Source organism: Triturus cristatus, chromosome 5_2 (assembly GCF_964204655.1).
Source record: "Triturus cristatus chromosome 5_2, aTriCri1.1, whole genome shotgun sequence".
Lineage (NCBI taxonomy): Eukaryota > Metazoa > Chordata > Amphibia > Caudata > Salamandridae > Triturus > Triturus cristatus.
In genome coordinates this window covers 492,631,569-492,650,477 of record NC_140588.1, presented here as the reverse complement: position 1 = coordinate 492,650,477, position 18,909 = coordinate 492,631,569, and the positions used below count along the sequence as shown (strand labels likewise).

The window sequence follows — 18,909 nt, the reverse complement described above, 5'->3', positions numbered from 1 at the left end:
TCATTTTTGTGGTTCTCTATAAAACTAATATATGTCTCTAGACTCCATTGTTAACCAGAGTACTAAACTGTGCCTGTGTTCGATGTTTCATCTCATCTTCTTCGTGGGACACTTCTATTATTGTCCCACTTTATCCAAAAAAGAAAATCACTATGAGCTACAATGTTATAGACTAATACCTTTTACAGATTTAACAATCAAATCAGAAGGTAGAAAGCTATATAGCAGGATTCAGGATGTGCTAATGAGAACAACATTTTGTATGGTTTTTGGAAGGACTAAGTATCTTGAAGCAGTGTCTTTTCCTTCACTTCATTCTTGGTAAGTAAAAACTTGCAAAAGAGTGCCCTTTGTAGTTAGCCTCCATGGACCTGCCAGGCAACTTTGATCTGGTTAACAAGGTCAAACTTTGTTGTCTTACATCACAGATTGGACTTGATGGTTCAATTGAAAATTGTTTTATCAGTACTGGATTCTCATCACCTGGCCAAAGTGAGGTATGGGAACAACTGGGAATATACAAACTTTTTTACTTTATAGCTGAGAGTGCACCAGGGCAGTGTCCTTGCTCCTATCAAAATATGGTACTTGTATTAATAGCCTAAATGCTTTTTTGATAAATACTAAGAAGGACGTACCTGTGATAGTGGCAAATCAGACCCAACTAAATTATATGTGGATGATGTATATGATCTGGACTTTGTAAAAATGCATCTAAATTCTGCATCATGGCTTGTGGGTTAAAAAGTTCCACATTTTGCAATATTTTCATTAAAGACAAATTCTTGGACAAATATAGCTTCTCAGGGGTACTCTTTGACTCGGGGAGCTCCAGTTCTCAATGCATTTCTTCAATATGTAAACAATTTCTTCAGGAGGTTGGCTCCCTGTTTAGTATGTGTGCCAATTTAGACACTCAGCCAAACACTCCTGTCTTGGAGATATATAAAACACAGTATCATATGGGGCAGGGATAGGGGCTATTTCAAAATCAAAAATACACAAACCAAGAAGAACAGTTTCTACTTTCCCTTCTCTTAAGCTCACCACACTCTATTTGCTATGAGGAGCTTAGGAAGGCCTATCTTAAGGATACTGTTAGCTTGACCTCCGTTCCCTTTTAGATATCAGTCTGGAGTAAAGATAATCAAACATTTAACAAGAAGGTGATTAAAGACTGCCTCAATTGTGATAAGGATATGAGGACAAATCGTTGTTGTTTGTTAAAAGAGCTTACGAAGAACTTGGCAGGGAATCTCTAATAATGAGTCCTACCACAATTAGGAAATTAGATAGATCTTGGATTTAGAGGGAACTTAGGGAGTCTACGGAACTCATGAAACCCATGATAAAACAATATGTATTTGTACAGACTTGGCCCTGAATCATACTTATTGATAGTCAATAATAGTAAGAAAAGACTTTTCCTAAGAGGTTCAGCTTAGGCACAATATATCATCTTTTTTTTCATTCCCTTTAGGCCAATGTAGTAGGACATCAAATTGTTTATGCCGTTGAAATGAGATTTCAATCAAACGCTATCCATTTTACTTATAGTTTGAGTGTAATTGTAAATATGCTAAGTTCTTTCTTATCCCCCTTCTTGAAATGATACGATTTTCCGAGAATGCAAGCCTGCATTGTGTTTTTACAACCTTTAAAGACAAAAGATATTTGTTTTGCTGTTGGGTCTTTTTTGTAACACCATATTATTTTACATGTAAATCTCTTTATGTATTTTATATGTTTGACTTTTATACTTATACAAATGATCGAAAAAGGTTTCTTGATGATGCTGTTGATGAATGAATGTTCTCATGGTCACAAAGTTGCTATGCACTCCTAAACTGCTTTTATTTGATTATTCAGTTTGTTTTAAGCAATGAGGCAATGCCTTTACTTGTCACATTGAAACCTTCTGAGACATTGTCAATATTTGTCTTGCAATTAGTCATACTTTCCGTCATGTGGGGGATTCCAGATAAATAGGTTTTCATCGCTCTCAATCCATCAATCATGCACTTTGTTTCTTTTTTTTCACTTTGCTGAGACTGATTGGAAGTCTATGAATTTATTCGTATATACTTTTTCTCTTTCTCTATGCACACCACCCCTGTGGAATGAGATCTACAAAACATGGAAATACAATTAGGAGTCTGCTAGGTCTATGGGGACTGTATAATACATTAAATAATACCTTGACTTTAAATATGGGCTTTTTTCTTTACCACCTCATCTCCTATTTAGAATATACAGTCACCATAGATGAAGCTAAGCCAAGGGATAGCACATGTACCACAAACATATGTCTGATGATAAATGAGGATTGCATTATCTGCCTGTGACCATTCACATTTAAGAGCTCAGGCTCAGGGTGCAGAAACAGCCATAGAAAAAAACATCTTGTCCATAATTCCTGCATAAAAAGGCTGATGCAATTATTGGTTTAATAATTAGTTAAGTGCCTGATATGTGCATTAAAAAATAGACATGCCCAAACTTCCCATTTTGCCCCATTCCTTCACGTTTCCAGACAGGTTTGTATTACTGCTATGTTTTTGCTGTTCTTCACATGTTATCTAAGGTGGCTGTATTTTTGTAACACTGCAATGATGAGGGCAGCATTCTTTTCTTTGCAGGGTTGCCCCCAGGGCCGGACTAACTACCGGGCGTTTTGGAATTCCGCAGAGCTGGGGGCTGATTTCACTAGGCCTGGGCAAAAATTTCGTTCCGTTCGCGGAAATTGCGATAATTTGACATTTTCGCGTTCCGCTGAGAGCGCGAAAATGTCAAAAATTCCGGTTTCCGCAGCTTGGCGATAATTTGTTTCTTGCTCGCGCTGTAAAATAATACATTCTTGCGCGCGCGCGATCGCCTTACCTGAATCCCTGCGTTCGCCGACAAGTTTTCTTGATCCGGTCGCGTTCTCCATGAGATGTTGTATTGTTTTTAGCCATTTGCGCTGTCTCGCGACAGTTCGCGCCCGCAGTGACGTCATGCGTCGCGCGATCACGTCTTTCTTCTCGCGATCATGCACCGCGAGAACAACTCAAAACAAGATGGCCGCGCCCGCAAGCAACCACATGGGTAAGTTGGCGACCCGCAACCATGCAGAAAATATCGCGAACATGCCGGAAAAAAACTTCCGCATCTTCGCGATATTTCTGCTTGTTTGCGATAATTTTAAACATTTTCGCGATAATTTGCGAAGGTTAATTCCGCAAATTCCGCCCACCCCTAGATTTCACTGCGGTGGGGGCTGATTTTGTTCATGGAGACCTGCGTGTACTTCGAAATAATTAAAGCAAAACTAATTTCGTTCAGTACACGCAGGTCCCCATCAACGAAATCAGCCCCCAGCTCAGCAGCATTCCAAAACGCCCGGTAGCCAGCCCGGTCCTGGTTGCCCCCCGTCCATTGGAATATGTGAACTCCTCCTGCAAACCATCGTAGCCTCATTATGATCATGCTCCCAGTGAAAATATTTATGAAACTACTTGTTATGTGCCTTCAGGGACTGCAGCACCAACTCAATCTTAGGGTTTTCGAAACACAAGCACACCTTTACAAATGTGGGAACTGTGCAGCTTGAATCATTTCTAGCAACACAATAACAGACATAAGGCCTTCAAGGACATTTTAAAGTTTCATACCAGCCGTGGCACATCTAATGTGCTCCAGTCTCTTTTCTTTATAGAGGACAATATATGTTTGTTTGAGTTGGAACATTTACACCTAGGGACTCCTCAGGGATGCAGATCACATATCAACAACAGGAACAAATGGATTCACCCTATAAATACAGAGATTAACATTATGATAAACACACTAAGTGGCACATAATCGACAGATTCTGAAAGGACTTAGTAGTGTTATTTCAGAGCCAACTTGCCTGCACTTATGACTATTTTTCAGCTTCAGCCTTATGTGACCAGTATTTTCATTTTAAAAAGTTCAAAGAAATTTGATTCATAAAGATGTTGGATGAATAGCCAAGATACTCCTGCCCAGATGACAATCTGCATGTTTCTACTCTTTTCCCCACTCCACCTGTCTACAAGAGCTCCAGAACCAGGGGAGCTTTTCCATGAAGAGTGAAATGAAGGACAGCACATTTGTGGTGCTTTGGTGGCCCTGAGACAGATATGCAAAGAGATCCAGGACTAGCTGAGGGGGCAAGGAGAGGTTAGTGGTGAGACTGGAAGGGCCAAAGTGCCTTCCCTGTGTGGCTTATGATGCCATTGAAAAGAAGCAAGTATTGGAGCCTACCATGAAGTAAAACAAAATAGTGGCCCCCACAAATGCTTGGCATGGTGGAGGATGGTGGCAGACATAGCCATTTGACACAGCAGGGAGGAGAGAATGGAGTTCTCTGACCCTGAAGGCCCTGTTTCTGGAGTACAATGCAATGTAGTGGGGTACTCGTAGGGCCTGCAGCACACAGACTTGTGTGGGAAGCCCCATGTGTAATTCAGAATTGCGAACAAGCTGGCAGCCAGGCAGCAATCTAATAAAGGTCTTAATTGGTGTGGTGCACTGATATCCGTATGCTCACCAATGCAAGGGTCTGAGACATGGACAGCATTTCCATTGAGGTGTAGAGTGAGGTAAAGTTGTGGTTGATGGATAGAGCTTATATAAACATTAGCGGCCCAGACTGCATTCATGGACTGGTGACCAACTATGATTACGGACGATCTGTTAAATGTACACCAGCAATAATGGCAAATAATGTGGGGAGTGGGCCTTGGAGGCCCTTGAGAGGACCACCAGTGGAGCTCTAAAGGACTTGTATGCAACTTGTGGTGTGGAGGCTATGGAAAATGTATGCTGGGTCTGAAACACAAGACGTGGGAGTCTCCAGCTCTCGTTGTCCCCCTTACCAATGCATTATAACAATCTGACTACCTTCACCATAACTAGAGGACTAGGCAAGAAAGAAGCAAACATCAAGGCTTTGCTCGAACAAGAGTCAGCCAGAAGAGCCCTCCAGACTGCCACAGCCTCAGGAAAATCTGAGGGTGCAACCTAGGATGCAGACGAGGAGGTTACTAATAGCCCACTTCCATGGTGTTTCAGGAAGGGAGAGAAGAGGTAATAGGGATTAAAATAGGCCCACCAATTGATGAGATCAGCAAAGACAGGAAGAAATAGTAGCACCCATGGCAATTGGTTCACTTCATCCTTGACAAGTAGAACATTATAAATAAAGCATGCCAGGAAAGACACACATCTTACAACAGATCAGAGATGCAGATCTAGCAGGACCTCTGGTCCACCACCATGGTCAAGTGCATAACTTTCAAGTCCATCACAGACTTACCTGTTCGACCAAATCAAGTACATTTAGGGAGACCCATTGAAACTCATTTTCCAGTGGGGAAGTAATCAATGGTTGTTCAGTTTACTGGATGAGCCTGCACAGCCATAAAGTTGAAGGGCGAGCAAGAGCCAAGCCATGAAGGGGAGCCAGGGCAGGACCCACTGCCTTCCCGGGAATAATGAGAGAAGGTCAGACTATGACAGCAAAAATCACCCCTCTACAACTCAGATTAGAGCAAGCAGGGAAAAAATACTCCAGCACCTGCAGTAGTCCTGCACTGAACAAGAGACAAAAGGCACACAACTTATCTTGGGACGGTAGAAGTGATCTTGGAGCTGACTAATCACTGTGGGAAATGCCCAGGGCTTGCAGACGCGTACTCCCCGAATGCAGGGCAAACACTTGCAGCTTGGCTGAGAGGCAGGGAGCCTGGTCTTATTGAATGTTGGCCTATTTGACTTGCATGTCTAACACCCTAGTACCTTACTTAATCTTAGTTGCCATACTAAGGATATCACTCCTGAGGCTTCTAATTGTTACCTGATGGTGATTTATAGAAATTACACCTATAATTATTATAATGTATCATATCGTAAGTATGTGGTTTGTAGATTGATTCTGAAGGGAGGGACAATGGGGAAATTCATGAGCTGTACTACTTTTTCATCATACCTCTGGAGTGGTACAGGGAACTTAAGCCATTTGAACCAAGTGACCATACTAAGATACAGATCACATGCCTTAACTTACATTTTCTGGCCTATAATATGATAAACATCTTTTGCAAACAGAATATAAATGTCTGCATTCCTGCAACATTCCTAAACAGTACTTCTCATCTTTTAAAAAAAACAGTTGGGTTAGAATACTACTGATCCCACAGATGTAAATTGGTTATTGGTCAGAGGAGCTTCAATCCCCTCTTAGTAGCATCAGTGAACCCCCTGATGAGGACAGAATTTTTTTTATGACACACTATTTTGAAAATAAACTGCATCACAGGACCTCCGTTTGTCATTCAAGACCCTAACATTGTTATGTATATATAGCAAGATATGTCACAAAGGAAATGGAGGGACAATGCCTATATCATTGAGTGGGGGTTAGTGGCTAGAAGACCTAGGTTTGGTGAATATTTGCCATCATGGACACCCTCTAATCTCATTATTCAGCAGTGCCTGACTACCACGTCATGATCAAAAGATTGTTGGTCTTGGTGACATCTGTAGATGTTTTCTGATCATGACCAGGTAATCAAAAGCCTCAAATGGCATATCCAGACTTGAAATCAGGGTTAGAAAATAAATGATATGCCTTCAAATGCCCCACATGTGGTTGAAATGGTTAAAAAATTGATCAACGATTAACTAACCCATAATGGTAAAGGTGAGGTATAGAAGGAGTGGTGTGGGATCCACCGAAGGAAGAAATCCGGGGAAAGTTAATCACAAAGGGCTCAACTTAAAAACATGAGTGAAGTCTTATTCATCAATCTCACACAGTATTTTCATGAGGTAGAAGGTCAACACAAAAATACCCCTTCTTTTGTGAATTGGTGCAAACTGACAGTGCTGTGAGGCCAAATCAGGGTGGTAGAGCAAGATAGAGCAAACTACAGAGTAGCAAATCTTGGTATGCACTATTATAAAGAGGAAATTAAAGAAGGAAAAGTGCTTGCTAATAAACTGAGTGCATTGCAGGTCCGCAAACTAAAAGAAAAAGGCGAGCATGGGTTATGCTACAGAGGAGAGATAGTGAAGCTGCAATGCTTCCAAACATTCTTCCTGTTTCTCTACACATCAATGTTAAGATCAAATAATTGATATCTCCAATCTTAGCAAGATGGACAAAGCTGATCTAGATGAGTTTATAATATAAGGAGGTGCTTAGAACAGTTAGAATTATCAAGGTAGTTGTGGTTATAGATGGCTTAATGGAATCATTTTATAGGACATTTGTCTCCTATTAGCTAAGTCTCCCTTTCAGTGGCTTTGGAGAGATCAAGAGGATGACCTCTTAATGGAGGAAGTAACAACATTGTTTAACATTCAATGGGATAAATAGCCCACATGTCGCTAACCATACTGCCCCATACTGCTCTCAACCTAGTTGCCGAGATTTGTAAGAAAATACCAACCAGACCAGGTTCTTTCTGGGACTGGCACAAGCAACAATATGGGAAAATGCCTTATCTCTTATCATCATAGCCAACTGAAATAGAGAGATGAGATCTTATTTTTACCAGAGACTGAGAAAGCATTTGTTAGGATAGGCTGTTTGTTTCATGGTAGATCCCTCCCTGCTTTTTTCACTTTCAGAACTCTGTTCCTTAGTTGGGTAATAGCCTGCGATGGAAATTTCACAGCAAAGTTAGGAATAAATCATGAGCTCTACGAGTTCTCAGACCTCTGGAAAGGGACCAGGAAGTGCTGTGCCTCATCCTGTTTGCTATTAGCCATGGCACTGAAGCCCCATTTGCAAATAATTAGGGAGAACCCCTTAATATAATGGATTATGCTAAAACCTGACACCTTCAAGCTAACCACCTTTATTGATGACATATTGCTGACATTTGTGAACACAGAGCAGTGACTATGTGAGCTGCATTCAGAACAATACTTTTGTCAGTCCATACCAAGCATCCATGTATATTCCCATCAACAGAAGGTATGATCTTGTCAAGGGGCACAAACCTGCCCTGTAGCTTACAAGAAAATTATCCTTCCAGGTGGACAAAATCTGAAATTAAATTCCTCAGGTTAGTCTAATCCTAACCTTCCCACAAGAGCAACAGAGAAACTACCAGGCTTACTAAAAGTACTAAAGGCAGGCATCTCACTGTGGCGTAATCAAACTTTTTCCTGGAAGGCACAGTAATCATAATTGAAACTGCTGATCATTCCACAAATCCTTAATATATTTCAGTCTCCTACTTCTTCTAAAGGCTACTGAAATCCAGCATATGCAGGAACTTTGTTACTCATTTGCCCCGGAAGGGAAACAGCCCAGCTTAAGTGAATAGCAATGTACTGCACACATGTGTCACACCAGATTGGGGATACCATATTGCTGGCACAGCTACCTGGCAGCTCACCCACGGTTCCCGGTGGAAAGGTCCCATCGAAAGACAAAAAGAAGCGATGGTGCTTTATTGACCAGAATGTAGACAATATGCCGTTGGAGAGGTCTCCTGGATGCCCCATAGGATCAGAATGTATATTTTTCACCAGTCACTGGAACCACCTTGAGCATGTGGGACAGTATGACCAGGTAGAGGGACTGACTATACAATGTACATCCTTTGACATTTATCCTAATTTTTGGAAACACAGACTTTACTGCAGGTAAAGAGAGTTACGTTCAAAGCTTGGAAAGATGGCGGGCCTTATAGATTGAGAGACCCTTTCCTTAGGCTGAGATTAACTGCTTCTAGGTAGTCAAAAGTTAGTATGCACACAAGTAGGTGGAAGTGTTCTACTATCTCCAATTGTGTTATTGGTTCATGCAGCCTGGTGTGCAGGCAGAGATGACAAATGAGCTCACCCAACTCGAGAACCTACTATATTTGCTTAAAGTTTTTATTGGATTCTGAAATCCAAGGACACTGGCCGAAACATTTCCTTTCAACTTCAGTGGGAATCGAAGTTAGGTATCAGAGTTGATGCGAAACGGTAGGAGGATAATTTTTAGGTTGCAAATAATTATGCCAGACAAGCATAGGAGCCTGAGGCAATTTGTAAAATCCTATACATATGGCACCAACCCTGCTCATGTACATGCAATGGACCAGGCAAGATTTGCAAAATGTTGAAGAGGGTGTGGTGGGGTGGAAATATCTCATATATTATGTATTAGCCCGAGGTTGTCTGGTTCCTGGTCATAGATTTTTAAAAGCATTCAAAAGACAACAGAGAGTGAGAAAGAACAAAGAAAGGCCCGAGGCAGTATTGTTGGGACAATTGTCACTGATAGCTTTCTCACATACTCAAACAGAGGAAAAACCGTCTCCCATCTCTTGCAGTGACTAAACAATTAAAATTGCCATTATGGGCAAACAAACGAGCCTCTGACAGCAGGTCTGTGAATACAATGGATAGGGTGACTGTTGAGTAATCGAAAACAAATGTACAATGCCCAACACATGAGCATTTGGTTCTGCAAGCGGTGGCCTACTGAGCTCCTTAAATGAAGTTTATAGAGGACTGACTGGCTCCACGAAACTCAAAGAGCCAGGACTCCTAGAATGAAACTAGAGGACACAAAACAACAACACAGGCAAGCTCTTAGATACAGGCCTTTATGAAAAGTAGCCAGCCTGAGAAATATGGGGAAGGGGAACAGCGGGAGTTCTTGGGAGGTGGATCCGGCATTGAACCATAGAACATTTTTGGTGGGCATGGCCACTTTCATTGAATTTTAATAATTACAAAACCCAATGTAAAAATAATGAAAAGATTTCAAAAGACCTTCCCGGAAAGCTTTAGTATGAAAACATTATTTTTACTGTTCCAAAAGAGTTTAGAGGGCGTACCCTAGAATTTAAAATTAGAGTCAAATTGAAACAGATAGCTGCTTGTCTTACTGCTTACTAATTATATGCATTAACAATCTTCACCCTCATTGCTTAATGTTCACACTACACTCTTCTTCACAGGCATGTTTTAGGTGAATACAGACTTCCCCACAGTTCTTAGAAAATAAAAAATAAAACTGTCAAATGTTATTGCTTGTTTTACATTATATCCCATTTTTTCAAAGAACACATTCCCAGTGGTTTCCGTTTTAGGCACATTAAGGTAGTTTTTCTGTATTTATTTAGATATCAACATTCATGACCCAATTAGCAGTGGCGGCTGTGTAGGTAAGAGCGGTTGTGCTGGGTGGGGGGGTGACGATGATGAGAAAAAATAACATTTTAAAAAAAGAAAACCACTTCATTCCGCTCGCCGCATCGCTCAGTGATGCGGTGAGTGCAAGTTAAGTTGGTTTCTTTTTTTAAATTTTATATACCCTCGTCATCGTCTGTCGACTCCCCTCCACCCGCCACCGCTCTTACCTGCACCAGCCGTCACTGCCAATTAGATACCTCCCTTCCCTAGACTTGCAAGCCTATTTGCTTTTTCTAAACAGGCCTTTTTATAATATTTTTTCTCCAGATTTTAATTTTCATTACTGTTTCACAAAAACAAACACATTATTATAGTGACTGGGTTTTTGGGTGTCTTCTTCGCTGCCTCTGAGCACTTCATTAGACTATGCTTGAAGGAATTCCTCAAGCATGTCAGGGAAGGCTTTCCCAAAGGAATCTTTCAACTCTGCTTTAATGGCACAGTGAGTCCCAGCCACTGCTGTATTTAACCCGTAGTTCCCTCCAATCTCTATTTGAGGCCGAACTATTCAACGAGTGCCGAGTCCAAAGTCAATCAAACATGGTGCTAAGAATGTATGTCTTCTTTCTGTTCGGATTCCCTGGCGGTTCTGTGTTCTTTGCCCTTCTATTACTCTTGATAAGACCTATTTGTGAATAAGGTGCCTTAACCTCAACTGGATATTATTTTGTACTTGTTATGTAGCTATTCATTAGTGGCAGCACCTCCATGCGTCTTAGCATTTAAATTAGTATTATCGTTGGTATAATATCCATAAGACTATTAATTACACTGTGTAATGAACGCTTGAACTAATTAATTAACTGACGGAATACTCTTTTTTCAGATCTGAACATCTAATCGTATTTTTACATTACGATTTGCTTCAAGTTGTTCACAAGTCGCTTGAATTCATGAAAACGATTTAGCAGGAGAAAAAGCTTATTCAGTTAATGTAATGAGCATCATTTTTTGAAGCAAAGACACTTTTTACTTCCAGGCATTAATATTTTCGGAGTTGTTCTGCTGTGTGGTGACATTCAATTACGGTTGAATGTTCCTTAAGCTTGATGAAGGCATAATGGAGAACACTTATGAGGCAAAGCGTGTGTTGAAGCCCTGAAACTGACTATTATGTGATCTCTGTGTTGCCATATGTTCACAATATTTATTGCAAATCAGGAACAGTTGCTTCTCTGGATAAAGTGCAGTGTTGGGGCGGAAAGAGCCAGGCATGGCTCCAAAGAGCTGTGCCTGTGCCGCTGTGTCTGCTTTCAGCTGCATCTTCCCCCCCAGTGAGTGAACTCTACAATCATTCAAGCCCACGACCGGTTCCTTCCATTCAACATTTGAGATGTGGTCTGAGTTTGAGGAGGAACTCTAAGTGTGCACTTTTATTGGAGATTGGCTACTCCTTCTCCACACAGACTTTGAGAGACTGGTAATGGTTGCAGCGTACTTGCAAGTTCAGGAACAGGTCGTCTTACCTACATCCTGCTGGGGGAATGCCTTCTGGACTTCCCTGTGCAAAAGGTCTACTTATCCTCCTTTACCTTCATTCATATGTAAATGTGTGGAGAATTACTGTACCTGCATCAACATAGTTGTGTTTGAGTGGAAGGTCTATGTGCCTGTTCAGCTGGTTGTGTGATAAATTCCATTGGACTCCACCCTTGCTTGGCTTTCAAACTGATAGCTGGTTTTATGCAGACTGACCATGACTCCGCTGGCCTTAGAGCCAGCATGAAGATATTTATTTTCCCACTGTGGGTGGGTACCGTGTTATCCATAGCACTGGAGTCAAGCTTTCGTCGAGCTGAGGGGTGAAACCCCGAAACCGGTCCTAGGATGCGTGTTTCCAGTCCAGGAAGGACCGGGCCTGGCAGTTCAGGCTGGACTGTTGACATTGGGCACAGGGTCAAGACTAATTTGCATATGGTTGGTTTCAAACTTGAATGGCATGGGGAACAAAAAAACAATGGATTTACGCCTTTAGATCTCTGTATTGGGGTGAATGTATGACATTGTTTTGCATTCTGTCCATCAACTGTTGTTTTTGCATTTGTCACCCCGAGTGGGACGGGTATGCCCAGACGTGGGTTCCGTGCTCTCCATGCCACTGGAATCAAGGGGCCCGATTCACAGAACTAACTTAAGAAAAAATCCTAAACTTACTACCATTTTTGTATTCACAGAAGGCACTTACTCATTTTGGTATTCACAGAACACACTTACTTACTTCGGTATTCACAGAAGTTAGGAGTCCTAACTTTAGGACTCCTAAATGCCTTCTGTGAATACCGAAAGTCTTAAAATTAGAAGGGTGAAATGCTACCCCCACCACCAGAACTGGCGGGGGGTAGTATTCCAAAGCATTTGACACCAAACACGACATGTTTTGATGCAGCCATCCCAAAGTTAGCATTTACCCCGAGGTTACAATGCACTTAAGAGTATATGGTATGGCTGTATCACAGAACAGCCATAAGGAAGTATTTCCAAAAGCTGCAGAGGGGCTCAGTTCATGCTTGGGCACCCTCTCACACAAAACCAAGCACTCTGCCTTCAGGATTGTCAAGGCCTGCCATAGGAGTGGCTTATAGGTTTATATGTGTCTGTATATATGTGTGGATATAGGTAGCCTATACCACTGTAAGGGGTGCAAGCACACCCTTACCCAGGCTACAGTAGCAGACCTGTGGTGCCATTTTGGAGTGCTTCCCAGGGGTGGCATACTATATGCTGCAGCCCCTGGTAGGCCTCTGAGGTACCTATGCCCTAGGTGCATAGTATACCATAAACTAGGGGCTTGTAAGGCACTCCAGAATCCAATTAGATATGTACCTAATGTACATGCAAACCATTTTAGAGAGGAAGCAGCTAGGCTGTGGTCCTGATTATCAGGGCCACAGCCAGACTAAGGTCGAAAAACAGTGAAACACCAGCAAAAAGTGGGGGTACCCATGTGAAGCAGATCCTACTCTCCTACACATGCCCCACCTTTTATTTACGCAACAGCCTTCCCTTCGGGTTGCTTAAGGCCTACGTTAGGGGTGACTTATATGCAATACAAGGAGAGTTTAAGGCTTTCCAAGTAGTTTTAAATGGCATGTCAAAGTGTCAATAAACTACACACACAGGTACTGCAGTCGCAGGTCTTAGACAGGTTTGAAAGGCTACTTCTGTGGGTGGCACAATTTGTGCTGCAGGTCCACTAGTAGCATTTAATTTACAGGCCTTGTGTATATGGTATATCACTTTACAAGGGACTTACAAGTAAATCAAATATGCCAAAGAAGTATAAACCAATTATACCATGTTTAGAAGAGAGAGCGCATGCACTTTAGCACAGGTCAGCCGTGGTGAAGTGCTTAGATTCCTAAAGCCAACAACCTTGCAAAAAAGAGCTCAATACATGGTTCAATTTCATCACTCATACAACCATTCAGCGACTACTAGTCACATACATAGTAAACCCAAAGAGACTCACTACATTACTCACATGTCATTGTCGGTGATTCTGAAGAAATCAACACAAGAAGTGACCAGCATACCGCCGGCTTCTGTCAGAGCAGCAAGCTGAAGCGTGGCCGCCACTGCCCTCTCTAGAGTGAATCACTTGCAGGTTACTGCGTCAGCAACCTCGTCTCCTCACAGTCATCACTAGTCACTGTCAGGGTGCGGACTGGGTCAGTTCGATTCTCGGGCGCGACCACCTACACCATGAAGGCCAGCCCCTGAGACTCACCCACAGTTTCTAACCTTTAATGGTGAGGTCAAAGCTGATATCAACAAAATTGAAGAGTTCCTGGAGGAGACTCTGGCACCACCAAAGTACCCTAAACTGGCTGTTAAGAATCGAGAATCCAACACTGCAGTAATTGATATATTCTCCAAATTCTCTGCTTACATCAAAAACGCGAAGCAGCAGGACAATGCCGGCTTGAAGAAAGGTGAGATGAAAGCATTGAAAAAACTTGATAATTACCTAGACACACCTCTGCCTGAAGAGATTGATGCTAACAGTACAAAGGATGAAAAGGTTTTGCAGCGCGAAATCCTTGATGGTGATGGTTTGACGCTTGCTGACTGCATTCTTCTACCCAAACTTCATGTAGTAAAGATTGTAACAAAAAAATACAGCAATTACAAGATCCCAACAGACATGATGGGTGTATGGTGATACCTGAAGAATGCCTATGTGTGGGACGAATTTACCAACACATTTTATCTGCTACTCAATTTCTGCAACACACACCTACCTGATTCAAACAGAAAGACACCTACTTGATTCAAACAGAAAAATTTGAATAGCTTAAACTACAGCCTCTGCTGGACAGCGGCGAGACCGCAGCACTCATCCTCCTAGACCTCTCCACCGCCTTCGACACCGTCTGCCACCGTACACTACGCGCAAGCCTTCAAACCGCAGGGATCCGAGACAAGGCTCTGGAATGGACCACCTCCTTCCTCTCCGGCAGAACCCAGAGTGTCTGCCTCCCCCCATTCCGTTCCAAAGCCTCCAAGATCATCTGCAGCGTACCCCAGGGTTCCTCCCTCAGCCCGACACTGTTTAACATTTACATGGCCTCGCTCGCACACGTCGCCCGACAGCACAACCTCAATATAATCTCCTACGCCGACAACACTCATCTGATCATCTCCCTCACCAAGGACCCCATCACCTCCAAAGCCAACCTCCACGAAGGAAGGAAGGCCGTTGCCGACTGGATGAAAATCAGCCTGATGCTGAACTCGGACAAGACGGAGGTCCTCATCCTCAGCTCCAACCCTTCAGCCTAGGACGACTCCTGGTGGCCGACGGCACTGGGAGCAGCCCCGAAACCCACCGACCACGCACACAACCTGGGAATCATCCTCGACTCAACGCTCTCAATGACCAAGCAAGTCAACGCCATCTCCTCCTCCTGCTTCAACACCCTCCGCATGCTCCGCAAGATCTACAGATGGATCCCGACAAATACAACAAAGACAGTCACCCAGGCCCTCGTCAGCAGCAGACTCGACTACGGAAACGCCCTCTACGCTGGAGCCACGACCAAGCTCATCAAACGACTACAACGCATCCAAAACGCCTCGGCACGACTGATCCTCGACGTACCATGACACGGCCACATCACCCCCCACTTGAGAAACCTGCACTGGCTCCCCGTCAACAAGAGGATATCCTTCAAGCTCTTCATCCACGCACACAAAACACTCCACAAGACCGGCCCCGCCTACCTCAACAGACGGCTCTCCTTCTACATCCCCAACCGCCGGCTACGCTCCGCCGACCTCTCACTCGCCACCGTACCACGCATCCGAAGAACAACCACCGGCGGGAGATCCTTCTCCCACCTCACCGCCAAGACATGGAACACCCTCCCACTGAGCCTACGACAGACCCAAGACCTGCTGACCTTCAGGAGGATGCTCAAGACCTGGCTGTTCGATCAGTTGCGCCCCCCCCCCAGCGCCTTGAGACCCTTGTGGGTATGTAGTGCGCTTTACAAATGATTGATTGATTGATTGATTGATTGATTGATGTATAATACTTTATGCACCAAACTCTGCATGTACCAATATTTATCAGGGACTTTCCACAAGTAAAATTCTGCAAGATTCACCTGCCCAAATATATCCAGTGAGAGTTTCAGGAATCTGGTTATCACTACAAAACACATATTTGCTGGTCCCTGCACAAACAACTTGGAAAACCACAGGAGACTTTTAATGAAGCCCTAGACGTATTATGGAACCCACCACACAACTCATCCAAAGAATCCTACAGAAAATGTGGGTCCGAATCACAAAAGGCCTGTGCACTCGTGTCAGGAGACCCACACTTGTGGCAGGATATCCGTACTGCAGTTACCCATTATGAGTTCTGGCCCCCGCCACGCTGCAGGCCTCTGCCATGAGTGCAGAGGCCTTTGTGAATTGACCCCTGACGCTTCATACTACTTGGACAGAGTTTGACTACTTTCACTTCTCAATAAGGGCCTGGGGCACAGACGTTCCAGAACTTATTTCTGTGTTAGTTATCGGTTACATGGAAATCCTTTCTACAATATCAGCAGCAGTAAGGTACTAATGCACTGTGAACTTGAACCTTTTAGATAAAAACTGCTTATCCGGCCTAAATAATTAAAAACTTTATGCCAGCTCATGAAGTCTGAATAAGAAGAACAGCCACAAATATCACAATTATCAGAACTCAGTTATACAACAGTGAACAGTTGTTTGTTCGTTTTGAAACACAACCCCACTAAAACAGAGAAACAGAAAAGCAGGTTTATGAAAAGGCAGCTCACATAAACAGTACTGTACAATTTTGAAATAACAGATGGATATGGGGAAATTGTATATTTATGTGAACCAATCATTTTCACTCATGGCAAGTTCAGGACTGCCAGTGTCCATGTAACAGATTCCTGAGGAAATGATATTCCTCAGAGGGAGAACGTGGTCACACATTACGGGTCCAAAAGGTAATGTTTTGAAATATTAAAAACATTTGAAGTAACTTTCGCATCTCATTGTAAAATTAACAATGACTCCGACCATATAAAAGCTCCACTGGAAAAGAATATGGCAGGTGAAATCTGCCCCCAAAAGAAGGATATTCACGTTCCCCTACTCTTAGATGCTGATACCCAATGGAAGATTTTCAAAAGTATGCCTATCAAGCAAAGTGTGGAAAAACTAATTTGTCCTACTCAAAAGGTAATTTCATAGGCCTCCGCTACAACCAGTACATCAGAAAAATGGTGTGAGAACATCTGCAAAACAACTAACTGCAAATACTAGTTGTGTTTGCCCAAATAATACATATCTCAAGAGTTTGACAATCGTACCAATAAATAAAGTGATCACCAATTAGACGGGCACACATTAGGCGGAGTGAAGAAATAATGATGTGTAGCCCAGTGCAGGGCACCGATGGGTTATGTGCAAGGGAATATCCTTCTAGGGTCCTGCATACCTGTATATATTATAAAAATCTTGAAAACTCTGAGCAGTCGCACTGTTGCATAGAGATGCAAGGGTGCCATATTAGAAGGTCTTCCAACTGCTCATTCATGGGGAAATATCAAACAAAATATTGCAGAAAATGTTATTGCTGTCAGTTAGGAGGAAACATTCTAAAACTAAACAGAAAGAGGAATAAAGTCTGTCAAACCAGTTGGTTAAATCATATTTAAAACCTGATTACAAGCCTATAACTGTGTGTGTGAATATAACCAGTGCGTAAGAGAAGCACCATATTGGGTAGGGTTATACAGAGCACAACGCCTTATTAAATGAGTGTAACAGAATGATAGAGTCTATAAAAATTAACAAGAAATAAAACTTGTTTGTTAAAATGTGTCAGGAGACCAATTGTTTCGTTATATACTTGTCCAATGCATATATGGATACGTGGCCTATTTATGAGAGCCCTGCATCACTTTTCCACCATGTAAAGTGGTACATGCTTGACGAATGGCTTTCATAAAGATTTATGAAGCTCACATGGCTTTAAGCGGCCTCATAAATCATGAGTGAGGCGACGCATCGCAAATAGCTGTGTTGCCTTACTCTTTGCCAGGGAGGTGTTCCATGGGTGTTACAGTGGGTTTTCCCATGCAACATCCATGGAATTTGCCGCTGCCCCAGATTTACAAGTGATGTAAACCTTGGGAAGTGCCAAATCCATACACATTTCGAGGTTAGGCATAACAAGCAGAAATAGCATTATTTCTCCTTGTTTTTTCCTCTTTTCATGTGTGCTGCATTCTGCAGGTGCCCCTTTCCTGCACAAAAACAAGGCACCCTTGCACCACGGTGCAAGGGTGCCTACCTAGGCTCTAGGTTGCCAAACGGCGCCACTGCAGGCAGAAAGGACAGGAATGTAAAGTATTTCTTAAATATTTTAAATACCTGCACTTTAACTTTGGCATAGGGCAGCACAGCAAGGTGCCTTGTTGCGTTATCCTATGCACACATTGTACAAAGAGCCGGGCAACTGTGTAGTACTCTGATAGCAAAATGGAAGGGCTAATTTAGCTGTGAACATTAGAGACATTCATTGCAACGCTAATCGGATCCAGTATATTAGTTCACTGAGTTCTCGTCTGATTGTAGATTCAGAAAATTTCCACTGTGACTCTTATTTATGAGGAATAAGTTCTGCCACATGCATTTTAGGGTTAACATATTCAAACACAGTCCACTTTAGATCTATAGGCGTCTAGGGACTAGATAAAGGATCATAGATTGAAACCAATATAAAGTGTTCATTTTTTATTTTAGGTGACCTTCCAATGCTGTTGTGTGCGATGTATTTCATGTGATGCATGGTCTTTTAAATGTTTAACAAATTACTTTCTGTCGATATACCCTTGGTTCCAATTGTTATTTTAAACTCATAGATTGTGTAGAAAAATAGGGCTTTACTACAATTACTCCTATGTCTGCAAAATTGTCCTATAGGCAAAAAGTCTCTTAGATAACAAGCGCTTAAATATGATTTTCTGCCCATCTGTTCATGATGCACTGTAGTTAAAAGCTCATTAGGTTAGACCTTTGCCCATTTTTGGGATTTTCGGTGTACTGCTGACTGTTTTAATTTGTGAGTCTAACCTTTAGGGAGATCTAGGTTGGAACCACTAAAGAACATATTTCTTGATTCCATGGAAAGTGAAATGATCACCTTTCCTGCAACATGCATGC

General features: G+C 42.5%; 1 pseudogene; it reads left to right on the top strand.

The window, feature by feature from the left end:
- The first annotated feature begins 365 nt into the window (after positions 1-365).
- On the top strand, positions 366-16,640 carry LOC146823198 (chloride intracellular channel protein 5-like; annotated as a pseudogene).
- Positions 16,641-18,909: the final 2,269 nt, after the last annotated feature.